Here is a 19,683-nt window from a genome sequence, read left to right as displayed (position 1 = left end):
AGGCCATCTTCCCAGGCACATTAACAGGAAGCTGGATTGGAAGTGGAGCAGCTGAGACTCAAACTGGTGCTCATATGGGATGCTTAACTCACTGCACCACAACAGCTTTCTAAATGAAGCTAACTGAGGTCTGGAGGGGTTCGTTTGCTTGAGAAGACAAGCCAAAACTAGAATAGAGCAAAAACAAGCCCTAAAACATTAAAACTGATAGATTCCTGGTCAACCGGGTGGTTCTCTTTGCGAGGTAGGAAACAAGCTGCTCCCTCTCTGTTCAGTACTATCTGTTTGTTGCAGTAGTTAAGACACTTAACTACTGGCCCCACCTCAGAGATGCTGTGTCTTTCGGGCTGAGTCAGCTTGTGCAGTTTTGGAAGGCCACAGGCGTTCTCTGCTGAAAGTCAGATAGTGTCTGAAGCCCTCCAGGTCTTGCACACCAGGCTATAATTAGTATCCATCCCAAGGAAATGATACTGCAGCCCGTAAACGAGAGTCCTTCTTTCCGAAAAGGATCTGTGCATTGACTATCCTGGGCACACTTGGATGCCGTTGAAGGTAAGAAGTCAGGCCAGGGCTAGTGAGCAGTCAGCCTCCAGGAAGGGAGACCCAGACCCACATCTTGAACTTCAGCCCACGGAGAAGGCATCCCGAGAGGTGATTTGCCTAATGACAGCAACAGAGGCCTGGAAGATTCCCTGGCTTGAGGAGCCATTGGGCAAGATGGCCGCTGTGAGACACTGAACTGGAACTACCAAAACCAGGGAGTGAGGGGTTAGGCGTAAGGATTGTCTTTGGCTTCATCTTGGGCCAAGAAACTTATTTTTAGCTCAAGGATGAAGTGACTGGGAAACCATGAGGGTGTGTCCAAGATGGTTCACACTGCTCCTCCCTCCACCTCCCCTCACTCTGCTGTCTGTCCTGATTACAGCTTCAAATGAAAGACAGTGGGGTGTGCATTTGACACAGCCGTTAAGATGCCCACGTCCTACATTGAAGTGCCTGGTTCGAGTCCTGCCTTCTCTTCGTCTGAGCCAGCTTCCTGCCAGTGTGTTCCCTTAGAGGCAGCAGATGATGGATCAAGGGTTTGGATCCTAGTCACCTGTGTGGGAGAAAAAGATTGAATTCCAGGTTGCTGGCCTCAGTCTGGCCTACCCTTGGCTATTGCGGGCATTTAGGGAGTGAATCAGCATATAGATGTCTCTGTCTCTGTCTCTGTCTCTCTCTCTCTCTCTCTCTTTTTCTCAAATAAATGAAAATTAAAAGCAAGATTTTTAAAAATTAATAGAGGGGGGCCGGCGCTGTGGCGTAGTGGGTACAGCCGCCGACTGCAGTGTCAGCATTCCATATGGGCGCTGGTTTGAGTCCCAGCTACTCCACTTTCGATCCGGCTCTCTGCTACGGCCTGGGATAGCAGTACAATATGGCCCAAGTTCTTGGGCCCCTGCACCTGCATGGGAGACCCCGAAGACGCTCCTGGCTCCTGGCTTCGGTTTGGCACAGCTCTGGCCTTTGCAGCCATCTGGGGAGTGAACCAGCAGATGGGAGCTGTCTGTATCTCAGCTCTCTGTCTCCCAAATAAGTGTAATAATATTAATAAAAAGGGACAACTAAATAGGGTGCAGAGGGGACTTGTGCCAGTCACCACGTGTTGAGACTGAACATCAGAGCTGGCTTGTGTGAAGCCGTTTATAGGTGAGGAAGCTGAGGCTTGTGTGGATAAAGTACGCAGTCAGGGTCACAAGGCTGGTGAGTGACACCGTCTGGGTTCTCTCTGACTGAGATACCCATGGGATTTCTTTCCCACACCTGGCTCATTTTTACCACTCCCCAGGGCTCTCTCTGATGAACACTGTAACTTTGAGACATGGATCAGATGGTCTCTACTTTAGATAGATAAATGATTCTAACTTGGTATCCTCAAAATAAGCCATTCCACTGAGATGGGTTGAATAATCAGACAGTAGTGGATAGCTCGGAGCTCAAGCGATGAGTTAGTTTTGTTGTAGCAAAATAGGACTCTTAACAGTTACATTCAATCAAAGTAAACATTAAATTAACTTGAGACCCCCTAGATTCTGTAGAGGAAAAATATAACAAAGTCTGTTTTCTTTTCCTTTACCCTGGTCGAATGTGTTGAAAGCCCCACCAGGCCTTTTCACCTTCTACATGTATGACTATGGCTGCCTTTTTGCAGAGAGATGGGGGGAACAGCTCTCCGGGTGCTGGTTTCATGCCACTCAAAGCACAGCTGGGCGGGGCTTCTGTCAGCTGGGGGCTGAGATGCCACAGTTGGAGAAGGGAAGGTGGTTGGCTCAGAGCTGGTTTTCAGACTCCACTTTCCAGGGATGCCTGCTACAGAGGAGGAGGTGGTTGAGCGCTGGGCACGAAAGCTTCCCACTGTAGTGGTTTCCATGACTTCAGCACTCAGAGACGTGGACTGAAGCTCACCTGGGAGGCAGCGGGAGCGTTCTCTGAGTCGTCATTCCAAAGCAGTGAGTCAAGGCTGCACGCGGTCCTGGTGGCCTCGCCGCTCTCAGTCTAACTGGTTTTTGAGGTTGTCAAACGCCAGCATGGCACATTTCCCACCGATACTGCATGAGCTGAAAACTCAGGTTACTGCTGATTTTGCCCTAGGGAATCTTATCAAGAAAGGCCTTCTAGCAGTGTACAGCTGAGAGAGAGAGAGAGACAGAGAGAGAGAGAGAGAGAGAGAGAGTCAGACACCAAGGAAACCTGGCAGCTTTGGATTGGCCATGAGGGTCAGGGTAGACAGCGGACCTCACACCCCACCTCCCTCTTTGCAGGCTGCCTGTCTCCAGAGCAAGCATTACTCTACCTTCTAATATAAATACCATGCCTCAGATTTCCTCCCAAGAAAGGGAGTTGAGATTGTAACCAGTTGAGTCATCTAGCGACAACTCCCTTCATTGTGTTAGGTTACAAAACACAGTTGCTTACCATGGGAAACTTAATGGGAAATCCATCCACTACCAGGTCAAACCGTTAGCCCAGCCGTTTCAGATGATTAAAGGAGCTCACAAAACCATGATTTTTCAATAATGCCTGCATGGTCATTTTGAAATTACTTTTGCAGACTCAGAAGATGAGGAAAACTTGAGCAAGGATTGCAAAGGGACTGGAATACCAATTTGAATTAACAATGATTTGCAAAATTTCTAGTGCATCCCTTCCCCACTGGGAATCAAATGAGCCCCTCTGGTGAACCCCTTGGGCATGGCTGTTCCTAAGACAAGCTCAGTGAGGAATTTGGGACAGCTGGTAAGAGATGTCAGTAAAAGTGAGCTCAGGGTGTGGCATCCCAGCGTGGCCCTGGTGCTTCAGTTGTAGAAACCAGTGCTAACTGTCCTCATTTCCCTCCTGAGAGGGGAGAGAAATAATTGCAGGCCCCTGTTCTTCTTGGCTACCTTCTCCTCTTCCTCTGATTTCCTGTCATCTCAATGGTCCTGGCTTCTTGTAAAATGACTTAAAGATTTTATTAATCAGAATTCCAGACAAAGAACTGCACACTCAATAACTAGGCTTATCTGAGTTCCTTTCTGACCTTTTAAACTTTTTTATAGAAACCTTTATTTAATAAATATAAATTTTGAAAGTACAACTTTTACATTATAGTGGTTCTTCCCCCCATACCTGCCCTCCCACCTCCAAGCCATCCCATCCTCTACTCCCTCTCCCATTCCATTCTTCATTAAGATTCGTTTTTAATTATCTTTATATACAGAAGATCAACTCTATACTAAGTAAAGATTTCAAAAGTTTGCACCCACACAGACACACAAAGTATAAAGTACTGTTTGAAGACTAGTTTTACCATTAATTCTCACATGGAGGGCAAGTGCACAGTGACTTCTCCTGTTGTTGATTTAACAATTGACACTCTTATTTATGACATCAGTGATCACCCGAGACTCTTGTCATGAGCTGCCAAGGCTATGGAAATCTCTTGAGTCCACAAACTCTGACATTATTTAGACAAGGCCATAGTCAAAGTGGCATTCTCTGCTCCCTTCAGAGAAAGGTACCTCCTTTTTTGATGGCCTGTTCTTTCCACCAGGATCTCACTCACAGAGATCTTTCATGTAGGGCATTTTTTGCCACAGTGTCTTGGCTTTCCATGCCTGAAATGCTCTCATGGGCTTTTTAGCCAGATCGGAATGCCTTAAGGGCTGATTCTGAGCCAGAGTGCTGTTAAACATTTTTTAATGAAGAAAAGGAAGAAAGAGCACAAAAAGTAGAAGATATTTTATTTTCTCTAGAATCATACACATAGTGCAAATTTTTTCTGAAATCATATATATGAATGGTCTTTAATAGTTCATGGAGGGGCTGGCTCTGTGGCATAGTAGGTTAGTCCTCTGCCTGCAGCACCAGCATCCCACATGGGCACCAGTTCTAGTCCCAGCTGCTCCTCTTCAGATCCAGCTATCTGCTATAGCCTGAGAAAGCAGTAGAAGATGGCCTAAGAGTTTGGGCCCTTGCACCTGCATAGGAGACGTGGAAGAAGCTCCTGGCTCCTGGCTTTGGATCGGCCCATCTCTGTCTCTTGCGGACAATTGGAGAGTAAACCAGCAGATGGAAGACCTCTCTCTCTCTCTCTCTTTCTCTCTCTCTCTCTGCCTCTCCTTCTCTCTCTATGTAACTCTGACTTTCAAATAAATAAATAAAAGTTCATGGGAAGGGACTGGCACTGTGGCATAGTAGGATAAGCCTCTGCCTGCAGGGCTTGTTTCCCATATGGACAACAGTTTGTGTCCTGGCTTCTCCTCTTCCGATCCAGCTCTCTGCTTATGGCCTAGGACAACAACAAATTTACTGAGAAATCACAGTGTATACCAGACATGAGCCTAAGAACTTGGTATGTATGTTTTAGTGAGTTGTCAGGCAACCTTTTGAGGTAGGCACAATTATAACCACCATCGTACTGGTGATAAAACCATAGGAGCTTAAATGACTTCCCCAAAACCTCACTGCTGTCCACTGTGGCTCCACTTATAATTCAGACAATCTGGAGCCATAGCCCACCCTTCTTATCCATCATATATTGCATCTAACCTGGATCATGACCATTGTATGGTGGTGATAAAGCAAATGATGAAGTGAGTATGGCAAAACGCTAACAATTGTGAATCTGGCTAAGGAATCCATGTGAGCTTTTGGTAGTGCTCTTGTAATTTTTCAGTTAAGTTTGAAATTATTCAAAATAAAAAGAGTAAAAAAAGTTAGAATTTTCTTTTAACATTTTTCTGGAAATCATTCTAAGAACTCCTTTGCCACTTTGGGAGCTCCAGGGACATGGTGACCCTTGGCGTATAAGATACTGCCACACCACATGGATATAAAGAGCATGAATGACACACAACTTTTCATCTCTTCAGATGGGCTATCGGGAATTTGATGCAAACACTTGCCTTGGTGACTAATTCTTGCATGTTATTCACCGAGGAGCAGTAGTCCTTGGCTTGGTGTGCAGGTGTGGGTGTGATGACATGATGCAATAGACGTTGGGCGGTGCTGGCCTCTGGCCCTGGTTCCCCACCTGCTGGGGTAGGGGTGCTGAACTTGCCATCCACAGCGGGGTCTCCCCCGGGCTTTCCCTCAGCTTAAGGGAGCTGCCCCCTACCCCCGAGCTCCCCCTGCTCGCCACGGTCTGCTCACCCCCTGCTCATGACTGATGAGGATCACATGGGGACTCCTGGACTCCACTGGACGCCATGAAAGGGCCACGGTAGTGCCCGAGCTCCCAGCGGGGTGGGCTGTGTCCTCCCTAAGTCCACCATAGTTGGCCTTTGGCAGCCGCCCAGCCTTGCTTGTCCGCTCCCCTCAGCCGGTGGGTGTTGGGCTTGGCCCTCAGCAACCTCCGGCACACCCAGCTCCACGCAGGAGTTTCTCAGAGAAGCAGCGATTTAGCACGGGTCTTCCCCAAACCATCAGCCCAGCCCCCCAGAACCAGGCTGCCTGCCTGCCTCCTGGCTCCTTCCTGTGCCTTGCCCTCAGGAACTCTTCTGACCCATGAGGGTCGTAAATGTATAATTTGGGTGTGATTAAAAGAAAACAAAAAGGCAATGTAGCAGGAGGACCTGAGGGAAATGACTTCATTCCTAGCCCCTCTCCTGACCCAGTGTCCTCCTTCGGGACATTTTAAAACAGGTATAAAACTAGAATTGTATAAAACTTTTTGGATCAGGGCCGGCACTGTGGCTAAATGGGTTACACCTCTGCCTTTGGGCCAGCATCCCATATGGGCACCAGTTTGAGTCCTGGCGGCTTCACCTTCAATCCAGTCCCTGTGGTGGCCTGGGAAAGCAGTGGAAGATGGCCCAAGTGCTTGGGCCCCTGCACCTAGGTGGGAGACCCGGTAGAAGCTCCTGGATCTTGGCTTCAGATCAGCGCAGCTCCAGCTGTTGCAGCCATTTGAGGAGTGAACCAGTGTGGGGAGCAGCCCGGACTGGACTGAGTTACTGGAATTAAGACTTATTCTATGCATCTGCTCTCCCACAATATGGCGCTGGGAGAGAAGTAAACAGCTTCCGCACAGCTGCCTCCAGTTCAACCAATAAACTGTAGGACTTGCTACTGATTGGAGGAGAGCAGCGTACTCGGCGTGTGGGCAGCCGAGTTGGGATTGGCAGAGGAGGACTATAAAGGAGGAGAGAGACGGCATTCACAAGGAACATCTAAGGGGAACATCTAGCTGAAGGAACACCTGTGCAGCCCCCGAGAAAGCCGGCCGGCGGTGTGCCGCTCCCCTGCGGAAGTGGGGAATGTGGCCAGGGGGAACTGCCCTTCCACGGAGGTGGAAGGGATAGTAGCCAACCCGGGAAGAACCAGCAGCAAACCCGGGGAGGGCCGAGCAGACGAAAGAACAGCGCAGGGTCCTGTGTCGTTCCTCCACGAAGAGGGGGAGCGACAAACCAGCAAATGGAGGACTTCTCTCTGTCTCTCCCTCTTTCTGTCTGTAACTCTACCTCTCAAATAAATAAATCTTAAAAAAAAAAAACAAAAAACAAAAAAACTCCACGCACCCTCTTGGCTGTCCCCTCAATAACCCATGGCCTGACTTGCTTCATATCTACCTTACCTACTCCGTTGTGCTTTGAAGCATTTTCCAGACATAATATTATTTCATTTCTGTGTTTCTCAGTTTGAATCTATATGGGAGAGTGATCCTTTTTAAAACATACCCCTCATAGAATTAAATAAAATATAATAAATTCGTAATCGTATCTTCTTATCTTCCAGTGTTCAAAATTTCAGCTGTCTGTAAATGTGGTCACAGTCGCTGTGTTTGGCTTACGTGATCTGTATTTGAATACAAGATTCAAGTCTACTTGTCATGATTGAGTGCTAGGTTTCTGAAGGTTTCTCTTCCTCCTTTTGCTGTTTTCCCTTCCCTCGCTGAGGAGAGCTGCAGAGTTTCCCACAGTCTGGGCCTGTGGTATTAACACGCTGCGTGTGTTTCCTGCAGGTTGTTAGTTGGGCCAGGAGGCTTCATCACAGTCAGGTTCCTTCTTCTTTTCCAGCAAGACAGCTCTTCGTGGGACACTGAAGCAGCGATTTTCTGCCCACTAATGCTCACAGCTGTTGATGATGGATACCTACTTACAAGCTCTTCTTAGGAGCTACACAGAGACATATTTTACCATTCTGAATTAATTTATCAGCCAGACTAGTTTTTATAAAGTCACCCTTCTGCATGTCTATTTTTGGAGACCCAGAAACAGAGTTTGTATAAGAAAGCTAGGATAAGGGCCTGTATTGTGGCATAGCAGGTGTAACTGAGGCCTGTGACGCTAGTATCCCATGTGGGTGCCCGTCAGGGTCTTGGCTGCTCCACTTCTGATCCAGCTCCCTGCTAATGGCCTGGGAAAAACACCAGAAGATAGCCCAAGTGTTTGCTCCCCTGCCACCCACAAGGGAGACCCAGATGAAGCTCCTGGCTCCTGGTTCCTGGCACAGCTCTGGCCGTGTGGCCATCTGGGGAGTGAACCAGCAGATGGAAGATATCTTTCTATCTCTCTGTCTCCCCCCTCTCTCTGTGTAACTCTTTAAAAATAAATAAATTTTTAAAAAAGAAAAGTTAATATAAATGCTGGACTCTTTCCTTTGATTTACTGATCTAAAAAAAAAAAAAGAGTTAATTTCCCATCATCTTCCCAGTATAACCAACTGATTTTTGTCTTGCTCACTATTACGAATTGCATGAGTTCCTAGTGTATCACAGGTCACTGAAGTTATTGGCACTGAGTTGCTCTGTCCTGGGTCCATGGGAGCCTCTTCAAGTTTGCTCCTGAATCCTGTATTCATGGTCCCAGTGGTCTTCACCAACTTCCTTGCTATCTGGTATAACAAGTGGCGCCAGGCTTCCTGGACCATCTCCTGCCCTATACATGTAATTGTCCATTTCTCTGAGCAGCCCGGTTCTTCTTAGTGGGAAAAGAGAATTCAAAGCTGCAGTATAACCTCAGGAAGCATACACAGTTACTAAAAAAAATAATTCATGGGGCCAGCTTTTAGTCTAGGGGTTAAGATGCCTACATCCCACATCAAATACCTGGGTTTAATTCTCAGCTCCAACTCCTGACTCCAGCTTCCTGCTAAAGCAGATCCTGGGAGGCAGCAATGAGAGTTTTAGTAATTGGGTTCCTGCCTCCAACATGGGAGACCTGGATGGAGTTTCCAGTCCTTGGCTTTGCCCCAGCCTCGCCCAGCTATCGTGGACATTTGAGAAGTGAACCAGCACTTGGAATCTTGCTCTTTCTTCTCTCAAATAAATAATTTAAAAAATCTTATATTCAGAAGAGGTGAGAAAAAGGGATTGTTTTATTGTTCTTTTAATACCCCTCTGTACTATTTTAATTTGATCATGTAGATTTACTATTTTAACTATTAATTACATACAAATTCTACATAAGTTCATTGTTGAAAAAATCAAATTCTTTGCTCATTCTTTCCATGCAAGAGATAACTACACTTAACAATTGTGAATTCTTCTACCCTTTTTCTTAACCAGTATTGTTTCTTAGGTAAGACTAGTGCACTTATGATTCCAGATCCTATTTTTACTTATTCAAATGATTCATAGAACTAGAAGTCTGAAGGCAAAATATCAGGGAGAGCAATTTGGACCTTCATTGAGAACAACAAGCAGGGCCTCCCGGCTGCCAACTCCAGGGGGTGCTGTTGACATTGTGCCTCGGAGACTGGGGCACCCTGGCGTAGGCAACACACAGCAAACCAGCTGACAGACCCACAGGAGCAACGGGAGTGAACGCTCAGGAAAGACATGACTCTTAATGTATAAAAAGGTGCTCATGTTCCCTCGTAAGAAGATAAAGGCAAAATAGCACTACACCAGAATACTATTTTCCACCTATCAGACTGGCAAAAATGAAAACGCTTGCTAATTCGTACGTACCTTATGCTGGCAGAGTAACTCTGTCTGTTGGGCAATTAGGCACAATGCATTCAATTATGAATGAATTGGCAGTTGCTAATTCAGAACACCTCTTGGAATTTACCCTACCAATGTGCTTGAATGTTCGGAAAATGATGTATGTATAAGGCTGAGTTTCCTAACCCTAACCGAAATGTATCATTTCCTTTCTTTATGGAGCAGGAAGGAACCCACTACATGATCAGCTGATACCTTTGTTACCAATAATAATCACAGATATTTTCTGTCATATTACCATGGTTGCAGGCGTTTTGAAATGGCATTTGTGCTCATCTGTTCTTTCAAATTGCAGTAGTTAGTAGACCCACTGCTAGATCTTGTTCTCTACTTTATTAACAAGCATGTATTCCCTACATAAAAATATTTCATAGCTATACTTCAGTGTAACTGGTTTCCTTTTCATCCTGATGATTTTATCATAAACACTAAAAAACACTATGGTAAGACAGAAGTCCTAGACCTCACCAGACTGCCAGAAAGCTTCATGGCCACAAAATAGGTTAAGAATGGGGCAATTCATGGTGTCATACATAGATAGAAAGAGATACAGGTAAGCTTGGAAGTAGACAAGAGGGAACTGGCTACATTGCTACAATGGAATACTCTGAAAAAAAAATCTAATTTTACCTAAGAAAATGAAACAAAATCCCAGATATTTTAAAATACAGCAGTGTGAAGAATTGCTGTAGTGGGCTACTACTCACATGAAAATGAAGGGAGGCGAATACATGCAAATGTCTGTTTGCTTGTTTGTACATAAAATAGCTCTGGAAGATGCACAGGCAACTGATGACAGTGGGGCCTCCGGAGAGGAGAACGGGGTGTCGGGGAAAGTTTGTCCTGATCAACCTTATAGGACCTTCAGAAGTTGTGAACTTTCTGAGTGTACAACCTATTCAAAAGTTAAATAAATACAAACCTAACACTTGAAAACTTACTAGAGTCTGTGAGGGTGGGGGGCTGGGGGAGGCGCTAATTCACAGCCTACCCCTTGTCTAGTACCTCAACCACCTCCTCCACTAAGAAACCATAAAAACAACCTCTCTAAGACCCCCTGCCTTTAGAATTCTCTCTGCCAGAAGTAAATGTTGCTTTATTCTAGCGCAAGGCAGACGTGGGCAGTGCTGTGGGTGCTGTGGGTGCAGTGGGTACCTCACAGGCCAAGCCGGCTTCGGTGGCCCTGTGCCCAGTGGGCACTGAAGGGAAACACAGGAATATGCGCAAGGTAAGCAGTTTTGGACTCAAACATTCTTTGCATTCCCATACTATATTTGTTTCAAGATGAAGTTTTACGCATAGAATGGGGGCACATTTGTTTGCTTTGGTAGTTACATGTGGAGCCTAATGACTGCAATTTGAAGGGAAACATAAATATTATGGGATGAGATTGTTGAAATACTTCTTCTTCCTCCAATTGCTCTCCTGGATTTCCTACTGTTTCCAAGTGAAGCCAAGTGTCAGTGCAATCCAGTGCTCACCACCCTTGCCCAGGACAGCTTTGGTAATGATGAGTGCATCTATACTACCAAGTAAAATATTTAGAAGAAAACTTGAATGTCAGGTCCCGAGGGATGCCATTAGCACAAGTCATGATCACCAAAAGCGTGCAAAGCAGGGCTTATAAATATTTATCTGGGGCTTTATTATAGCAAATGCTAACTTTTCTTGGGATGTAGGTCAACAGAAGAAAACCTGTTATATTTTTTGGAAAATATTTCGTTTCAAAGCTAACCTAAGGTTTGTGTCACAATCAGCGAAACCATCACAGGGCCTTGCCATTAAAACTCACGTGAACAAATCATTTAAAATTCAAATGCAACCTTATTATAGTATTATTTTTATGGTGGACTCTGGGAAAATATTTGAGGTCAGAACAGAAACGTCTGGCTTGTTTTTGAGTGAAGAATGTGTTTTCTTTGGAATCTTGTACAGGATGAGGATAACTGGGTAACTCCCACGGCTTGGTGCTCCAAGTGTGTCCCATGCTGTAGTGAAAAACCGTTGTCTGGGACTTCTGGGAGGTGAGGAGGGGGACTCAGGGCCGCCAGGAGATTGCAGGGGCAATAAGGAGTAAAAGAGGAAGGGGACAAACTCTCTTGTTACCTCTGAAGACCTGTGCAACCAAGTGAGTTATTCAGAAAGGAAGAACTGGCACGTCTGCTTGCTCTTTGCACCCTCAACACTCACTAAAAAACTTCCTGGACTGCCTTCCCAAAAGGAAGTGCATGGAGGGGAGCACTGTGGGACTGAAGACACAGAAGCTTCTTAGTCAGGGCAGGAGCTGGGTTTCCTTGCTGGGCTACAAGTGAGAGATGGGAACAGGAGCCCCGCAGCTTTCTGGAAGGGCCAGGGCTCCCTCTGTGCAAGCGCATGGCAAGAATTATTTCAGGATGTGCTTTAGGGGCTCAACACCACGCTAATGGGAGACACTGAAGGTGCCAGCAAGCCTGTGTGTGGCAGAGCAGGGGCCCACCCCAAGGGACATGGCCAGCACATACGGCCCCGTTCAGTGCCTTGAAAAACTGGTGAGGCCCAGCAGATGGAGTCGTTGCCAAGGATCCTGCCCGCTTCTGACATTCCAGATACCAGGAGGTCCTCTGTTGAGCCCGGCCCACCACAGATATGACTGAGATAGACGCTTCTGTAGTCATGTGAAAATTCAGAACTTTTTTGTAATGTGAAGGAATGTAACATTTATCAGAAAGCGACAGAGTGACATTCATACTTGGTGTGGCAAGTATTTGTGTATTTATAGGGAGTCCGATGTAAAGAACACTTTCCCCTGCACCACCACTACACCTGTGCACATGAACACACACACACACACACACACACACCCCTCATCAATCCTTCAGAAGAGACCAGCTAGGGCTAACTGACCTCCCCACCCTTCCCTACACTGCCTGCTTCACTTGTCTTTTACTTGTTGACTTCATTTGCTTCTCACTCAATTAATTCTGCAGAAAATCTTGAGGGTCCAATATTTGCCTGTAACTCAAAGGTGTAATTCCAATCCCAAGCTGTTCACAATCTGGAGTGTGATGTGGAGTGGCAGGTGGAAAAGTGTGAGTGGGTGGGGTGGGGGCCCTAGGAAGGCAGCGGGCTCTAGTAGCTTGGAAGGGCAGTTAAACCAACCACGAAGGAGAGGAGGGGCCCGTTCCTGTTTTTATAAGAAATGATGACTTAGCAGATCTTAAGTTGCAGAGAGTTCATGGGGACAGGAAGAGCACTTCAGGGAAGTGGAGCTGTAAGAATAAAATGCTTGCAGACATAAAGAATAAGGTCTATTTCATGAATATAATCTATAAACAACATACACTTCCTACCCATTTCTATGTCGCTTCTAAATATTATTCTCTACATACTTCCCAAGACAGTCATCTAGCTAACTTCTCAAAAATTCTGGCCAATGTGGATATATGTAGAACAAGTAGCAAACCACGGAAAATGATTTCAGCAGCGAAGTGAAGCCTACACTGTTGGAGGTGTTTTGCTAACAAATCACATGTAAATTGCAAACTCCTCCTGATAACTGAGGAATAATCCATACATGTTGGTCAAATGCCTGGATGTTTTCATTTCTGCAATGTAATGGCTTTCTGAGAATAAGTGCATGCTAACAGATGTTACTGCAACAAATACATTTCCTTATGGGATATGATTTAACATATAATTTAGTGCTCATCAGTTGGAAATAAAATTATGGAATAACCCCATGCATAATTTGATTAACTGCAGCTGAGAGGACACAGAAAGGTTAGTTCAGCATACGCTTTTTCACATAAAGACAAATGTTGTTTTTAGATTCATGCAGAATGTCTTCTGCAAGGTAAGATCTTACCTTTACTCAGTGAAAATATTCCTTCCCCTTGGACTTCACCCTCCATCTTAAATCACTTCTCCCCGCGGCAAATGCCTAAGAACAAAACTCAGTGTATTTTTAGCAGCCTACCCACCTGTCAAGAATAAGAAGTCTATCATTTTCATGAGTGTTTATTGCACACAGGCTGTGTGTGTGTCAAGAGTTCAGTGGACCAAGTAGATGGGTAGAAGAGAGGCTAAAGTTAAGGAACTGTTGTATCACCTTGTCTCTTCTTAAAAACAAATGTTGAACAAAATTTTCTTTCCATGGAATAAGTTAAGATTTTCAGAGGTGGGTGTTGTGGTGCACTGGCTTAAGCCACTGCTTGGGATGCCTGCATCCCGTACTGGAGTGCCATTTCAAGTTCTGGTTCTTCCACTTATCCAGCTGCTTGCCAATGTATCTGGGAAGGCAGCAGACAATGGCCCAAGAACTTGGGCCCCTGCCATCCATGTGAGACTTGGATGGAGTTCCCAGCTCTTGGCTTCAGCCTGGTCCAATGCAGGATGTTGTAGGCATTTCGGGAGAGAACCAGCAAATGGTAGATTTCTTTATCTCTCCCTCCCATTCTATCATTTTGCCTTCAAACAAACAAATCTTTAAAAAAGCTTTGCAGTGACTATCTCTTTAGAGCAAGGTTTGAGAAATTTTATTTGCACTGTGGACCCATGTGGCAGCTGGATGTTCCCTGTGCCCTTCTCAAAGTGTTTTTAATGCATAAAATGAAATACAAAAGATGAGAATTGACAAAGGAAAATAGTTATATAGAAATACAGCTATTGATAGAGCTTTATAAACTACATACTAAAATAATATGTGTCTTTATGAATGCACGAAGTAAGATCCACCTGCAAGCCTACTAGCTTCCATATCTTGAATTTCAGATGAGCGTGATGGATATCTCCAAGATATCTGCAACAATTGTAATGCAATAAAAACTCTTCTTCCTCTTGGTGACAGACCCACAGAAACAGCTAATAACTGCTAAAGCTTACAATCTACACTAGCAATTCAGGGAAATCACTAAAGGAATTTTTTTGTAAGTCCAGCCACATGGACTGTCAGAATTCTATCCCTAGACTGAGACAATGAACTCTTGTTTTCCAGGGGCCCTAAACCAACAAATCAATCCATTTCTGCTGTTGACTTGGAGATGGCCCTAATGAGAACAGTCCCTCCACAAGGAGGCCAGGGGATTCCTCATTCCCCACTGGAAGGCATGAAAAGGAAGAGAAGGCTTACTACTGCTTTGTCCCTCTAAGATGCTTCACCACCAACTCGTTCTACAATCCCACCTTAATCCATTGATACATATATATAACATGTTATATATATTATATATTTTATATATTGTATTATATATGCTTATGTAATATATAATGCATATTATATATTATATAAACCAGTATATATTACATATTACATAATGATATATTATATAGTATTATAACCATTATAATATAGTATAATTATATGCACTATAATTATAATATATTTATGATAATAATATATAAATAATATATAATATATGTACTTATATAATTATATGCAACATATAATGTATGTATTATATATTATATATTCTGTTATATAATACATGTTATATATTATATATTATTAATATAGTATAATATAATATAATATAAATTTCAGAATTTTAAAGTCTAAACAAAATTCTAACACAGAGGTGGCCCAGAAAAATAAAACCACCATGAGCTTGTGGGAGGTTTCTTGCCCCTGGCTTCATTCCTTGTGTGATCCTGGTAAGTCCTTCGACTTTGATCCTCAGCTGAGTCGACATTAAACAGGCACAATTATACCAACCTAGCAGCTTTGTGACAACGTTTAAACAGAACAACATCTTTGGGAATGATTTGCAAGCTATGAAAAGCTGTCCGAACGCTGCTAAAGTCTGCTGTCTGTTTATAGAGGTCTGGGTCTCCTCTGTGTTTTTTCTCACAGGACTGGGGAGCCAGAGGACGGCATGTTACAAAAGAAGAACCTTGGACTAGAGACCGCTACAGAGCATGAGGAAAGTAGAAACATCCCTTGCACTCTGGATCTCACTTTCCCCCCCTACCATGCTGGCCCACCATCCCCCAAAGGAACACCACAAGTTTCAAGTTTGCTTTAATCACCCAAGTTTGCCCATTCATCTGCTCCCAAAGCGCGATGAAAGAATGTTAGAAATGACTTCACTGGGGTCAGTGTAGCGACACAGCAAGGTAAACCACCTCCTGCAATGGCAGCTGGTCCAGTCCTGGCTGCTCCACTTCGGATCCAGCTCCCTGCTAATGCACCTGGAGAAGCAGCAGAGGACAGCTCAAGAACATCTCCCTGCACCTACGAGGGAGATCCGGAAGAAGCTCCTGGCTCTTGCCTTTGGCCAGACCCCATGTTGGCCTTTGTGGCCATTCGGGGAGTGAACCTGCGGTGGAAGATTTCTGTCTCTCTCTCTCTCTTTCAAATAAATAATAAATAAATTTTTTTAAAAAAGAAAGAAATAACTTCATAATGCAGACTGGTTGGAATTATAGAAGCATCAGAGAGAGTCACAACCTTTCTGTTTGTGGGCGCAAGCATCAAGTCCCAGTGGACATCTCTTACTCTTGCGCCTGTATCCTACCAAACTCTTCTGACACTGAAACCATAGCCAATTTTATGTGAATAGTTTTTATGGTAAGGCTTACATGGTTTTTTTCAGATACATACTGCGTACTTTTGGATGAAACAGTGTGTGGTCTAGGTGAGACATGATAGGCCAGATACATGTATTTCTTGAAGCTATGGGATAGGTGCATAGAGTTGCCTTTTTTTTTTTTACCTTTGTATGCGTTTGAATTTTCCTCTATAAAAATATTTAAATAAGTAACATACACAAAAGGAAAAGCAAAGTTATCCCATATTCATATTAAATGAATGAAAATGAATTAAAGTGAATTGTTGTATCATAAAATGCATATTCTATCAGGTTGATCTGGAGAAATAGGTACCATGTACCCTAGTATACCTTAAAATATTTTTACCAATTTTGATGCCCTTATGTAATAGACAACACAGATTACTCAAGGCAGGAAAGCACATGAAACAGTTTTTTTCTCTGTTTCCACTTTTTTCAGCTAAATAGATATGACTGCTAATGGGGGTATCCTTCCGTTGTATCTGTTCAAACATTTGTTGGCCTTTTACAATTAAAAAAAAACTGTAATGACTGTGTTATTCTATTCTGAAAATGCAAATGGTGATCAATAACACGATCAGTTTAAGAGCCCTGTGTAGAATTACATGGTATTTATCTAAAGTACGATTAAAACTCATAATGAAGACACTGTCTTATTCATTGCATATTTTAGAGTCATCATATCTTACTAATACACGAAACACATACGGCAATCGTAGAACTATAAAGATATCTATCAACAGCAAGTTAAAAGCCAATCACATTTGAGATATTATATCTTTGCGTAAATAATTCACCATTTTATCTTCTAGTTAAGGCAAAGGCCCAGTTTGAAAAGGATTAGCTCATAAGAGCATGAAACTAGTGATGATACCAAAGCAACACCACAAATGCAGGAACAATTCACAGACAATCATGAAGATGAAATTTGAATGAGTTTTATAAATGCTCCTCTGGAGGTTTTTTCATTTCTTCTTTCCTCAGGATCACTAGAATTTTAAATTAAGGCAAATACATCACATTCAGAAATGATAGCTAGAATGAAAAGGACATTAAAGTTTCCTATGTTGTTATTTAGGTTATAAAAAAGAAATATTTATTCCTTGTGTCACTTTTATATCTCAGTGAATATCTATTTACAAATTTTACTCCATATTTCCAAGGAAACTGGTTTCACTATTATTGTATGCTATATAATAAAAGCAAAAATTACACATTATATTAGTTATTCTTCTCCATTTTATGTCCAAACACACAACTTTGAAAAATTTATTTATTTATTTGAAGCCGGCGTCGCGGCTCAATAGGCTAATCCTCCACCTAGCGGTGCCGGCACACCAGGTTCTAGGCCCGGTCGGGGCGCTGGATTCTTTCCCAGTTGCCCCTCTTCCAGGCCAGCTCTTTGCTGTGGCCCAGGAAGTCAGTGGAGGATGGCCCAAGTGCTTGGACCCTGCACCCCATGGGAGACCAGGATAAGTACCTGGCTCCTGCTATCGGATCAGCGCAGTGCGCTGGCCGTGGCAGCCATTGGAGGATGAACCAACGGCAAAAAGGAAGACCTTTCTCTCTGTCTCTCTCTCTCTCTCTCTCTCTCTCTCACTATCCACTCTGCCTGTCAAAAAAATTTTTTTTATTTATTTGAAAGGCAGAGAGAATGAGAGAAAGGCAGTCAGAGGCAGATGGACGGACAGTTCTCCCACCCACTGGTTCACCCCAATTGCTCACAACAGCCAGGTTTGGGCCAGGGCAAAGCCAGGAGCCAGGAGCCGATGTAGATGGCAGGAACCCAAGTACTTGAGCCCTCACTTGCTGCCTTCTAGGGTGTGAATTAGTAGGAAGCAGAATTGGGGAGCCAAGTCAGAATACAAACCCTGGCACCGTGATGTGAGATGTGAGTGTCTTAGGTGGATCTCAACCCCTAGGACAAACCCCATCTCCTAAACACAACCTGTGATAGTGACATGCTGCCACAAAGACCCACCCCCTCTTAATCAATCTTTTTTCTCTGAGGATTAAGAAGGGCCTTTCTGTACCATCAGGTAATTGATTCTTGACAGAATAAACAGAGTTATACAATCATTCTTTACCTCATTCAGGGTCTTACCAGGGCAGATTAGGTCAAAAATGCTTGTCCAAGTTTCAACGCCTTTGAGAAGATTTAATGTGTCAGAAACAAATAACCAGTTCAAGAACTTTGTCAAGCGTTGATTTCAATCTGTTTTGCTTTTGATTGCTTTGATCCAGCTTATCACACTAAAAACAGTCAAAAAAAAGTTTATCCATAATTTAAATATTTCAATTACATATACATAGCATACACAGCTACACTGATTTAATCCACAAAATGACATTTTGTTCAGTGCAAAAAAAAAAAAAAACTCAAAAGGAATGCAATGGGTGTCATCTTTGCTAATACCCTCTCCATTTATGTGGATCTGATCCTCAGACCCATTCAGAATACGTAACTAAAACACTGAGAAAAGGGTTAAATGACCAGAACTGTGTCATTTCCTCTGATGCTCAAAACCATGTTCTGCTATAGGCAGAGAAGACTGTGACCATCCCCAGTTTACAATCCGGAAAGCTGACACTCTCAGAGGTTAAACGGCCTTCCCTGCGCCACAGAAATAGTAGTACGACTAGAAGCAAAGCACTTTCCCCTCCCGACACGTCCTGCCATGCAGTTTCCAAGACAGTGATGAGTGAGGGTGGAGCTTCAACCGCGTGTTTACCTTCGGAAAGCATTTTTCTCTCCAGATCCTCCGCTGCCTGGCACCGGCCTCCCGTCCAGGCTCCGGAGCCATGTTAACAGGAGGGGTGCAGGCGGTGGCTTGGCCATCTGCCATGCAGAAAGACTGGGTCACTTCCTCCTTGGGAGGCAGTTCCAGGCTCCTTTTCCAGGCATTCTAAAGCAGAGAGGAAAACCAATCTGCCACGGGAGCAAGTAGAAAAATAAGCACCAAATTAGTATTTTGCATTCCAAAAGACGGTATCAGATCATTGGTTATCTTTAGAAAGAGAGAATAAAATTTCAGCTCTCTGTACCAAAGCTAGAGCCTCATCTGTTAGGGTAAGTAGAGAGTATTCGAAGTCTGTTGTTCCTATATGACGAGGTAATGCTTAAATAAATAATTGGTTCCCATCATACAACTCAATGTTTAGCCAAGTCCAAACTTACTGCTGCCAACATTTTAAGTCAACACTGATATCTAAAACAAACACAGGCTGACTAACACACACTGGAACATTAATGAAAATATATTGCGAAATATCTCCTTGCCGATGGATGTTCTTGGGCTCTTTTCTGGATAACAGTTGATTATTCAGGAAAATATTTAGCCTCTGCATATATATGTTTTGAATTAATTCTTTGGGAAAAGTTTTTTTTTTTTTTTTTTTTTGATTCCTTCCTGAGCACTTGGTGTCCAGCAGAACTGTGACGAGTCTGAGATTTTATTCTACTTGAAGCTGTTAGGCTGCCACAGTTTCATAGGAGCTGGCAAAAGTCTTGAGACTCTAGGGTCAGAGACAAAGGACTTTAGAACTTACAGCGGCGTCAGCAGTTGAAAGGGAGTCTGAGCTTAGGGAAGCCGGGCTTCTGACACTGGCCAGTAACCTTGGGTTATTGCTCTTGAGAACGGCTTTCTCACTCCCCTAAGGTTGTTTGCT

General features: G+C 43.8%; 1 long non-coding RNA gene across 6 annotated transcripts; it reads right to left on the bottom strand.

The window, feature by feature from the left end:
• Positions 1-1,970: 1,970 nt before the first annotated feature.
• Positions 1,971-18,940, bottom strand: LOC103350415 (uncharacterized). Of its 6 annotated transcripts, XR_011388146.1 has the most exons (4): positions 18,747-18,940; positions 18,119-18,267; positions 13,314-13,388; positions 1,971-2,668 (listed from the first exon to the last, which is right to left on the bottom strand). It is a non-coding gene; the product is annotated as an uncharacterized lncRNA (long non-coding RNA). The 6 variants fall into 6 exon arrangements; XR_011388148.1 differs by lacking the exon at positions 13,314-13,388; XR_011388149.1 differs by lacking the exons at positions 1,971-2,668; positions 13,314-13,388 and adding an exon at positions 7,306-7,596.
• Positions 18,941-19,683: the final 743 nt, after the last annotated feature.

Source organism: Oryctolagus cuniculus, chromosome 4, assembly GCF_964237555.1.
Source record: "Oryctolagus cuniculus chromosome 4, mOryCun1.1, whole genome shotgun sequence".
Classification (NCBI taxonomy): domain Eukaryota; kingdom Metazoa; phylum Chordata; class Mammalia; order Lagomorpha; family Leporidae; genus Oryctolagus; species Oryctolagus cuniculus.
Note: the sequence above shows the minus strand (reverse complement) of the source record. Positions and strands in the feature narration are given on the sequence as shown.